Here is a 1,284-nt window from a genome sequence, read left to right on the forward strand (position 1 = left end):
ATAATTATTGAATAATTTGTTGAATTGTAATTTTTAATGTTGAATTTACCTTAGGATTAGCAATTGAATATGTTGGAATAATTAGTATAGATTGGGTAAATTAGTTGTGGTTATTGTTAATATATGCAAGTTTGTGGATTTCGTATAGTCGCAGCTAGTACGTCTAGTAGCGAGGATGATATTTCCTTAGGTGCCTCTTAAGAAAAGGCACATACACTACCTGCGCCATCAATTGATGTTGCCTTTTCCAGCGCTAGTTCATAGTGTAGAGGTGGCGTGCCTTCGCAGCAGAATCAATTTACTCGCAAATATGAGGCATAGTGGAAAGATGACCTTTCAATGTAAGATTGTTAAGGTTTTAGTTTTTTTTTTAAAAAAATTACAACATAATTTATGAAGTAATCACTATTGAATTTATTTTATTTATTTACAGGTTCACAAACATTGAGGCCTCTCGAGTAATATCATCGGCATTTAAATCATCAATGGAGATTCCATTGTTTCAATGGAGTCAAATATCCAAGCATCCTAAATGGATGCCTCAAATCAATGCATGGTTTGACAGATTTGAGGTTGGTGTTAATTTATAATTTTTATCTTATTTCTAATAAATTATTAATATAATTATATATAAATTATTATTTTTATTTAAAATTAATTATTTATACATAGGAAAAATTTTGCTGGGATAGTGAGCATAACACTATTGTGAGGAGGGTGTGGGAAAATCACGCGGCAACTAGGTAACTAGGTAACATTGAAAACAATACAAGATTTTTTTAGACAAAAATTTATGTTTCGAAATGTAATTTTTGGTTGCGTGAAGTAGGTTGCGTGATTTTTGGTATGAAGCATAAAAAAGAGTAAAAAAACCCGTGAGAGATAGGGGTTTTTAAGGCTAGAACGATGTTGCGGTTTGGAGGGATTTCAAACCGATATACTTCCTGGAAGATATATGGCCACAATATCTTGAGCACGAGACGTCTAAGCGGTTCACATGACACTCACAGTCCTGTGCTGGCAACCAGAATTGGCCAATTCATGGCTTGGTGACAATGCACACTGGCGGCTTCATTCCATTTGCTGCACATGTGAAACAGATGGTAAGATTAATTTAAATAAAATATATCATTAAATTAAGCTATTGTTAATAAATCTTTTTTCATTATAGGCTACATCTCTTAGATGTGAGCCGAGCTTGATGGAGCTGTTTATAGAGATGCACGTGCGGAGTCAAGATCGCTAAAAGGGGGTACAACAGTTCATTGATAATCGTACTCAACA

General features: G+C 33.9%; 1 long non-coding RNA gene across 1 annotated transcript; it reads left to right on the top strand.

Annotated features, from left to right (window-relative positions):
- Nucleotides 1-439: 439 nt before the first annotated feature.
- Nucleotides 440-852, top strand: LOC105118380 (uncharacterized). Its single transcript, XR_840935.1, has 3 exons — nt 440-572; nt 693-743; nt 830-852. It is a non-coding gene; the product is annotated as an uncharacterized LOC105118380 (long non-coding RNA).
- The last annotated feature ends 432 nt before the right edge of the window (nt 853-1,284 follow it).

The sequence above is a fragment of the Populus euphratica genome, unplaced genomic scaffold (genome assembly GCF_000495115.2).
Source record: "Populus euphratica unplaced genomic scaffold, PopEup_1.0 scaffold1929.1, whole genome shotgun sequence".
NCBI lineage: Eukaryota > Viridiplantae > Streptophyta > Magnoliopsida > Malpighiales > Salicaceae > Populus > Populus euphratica.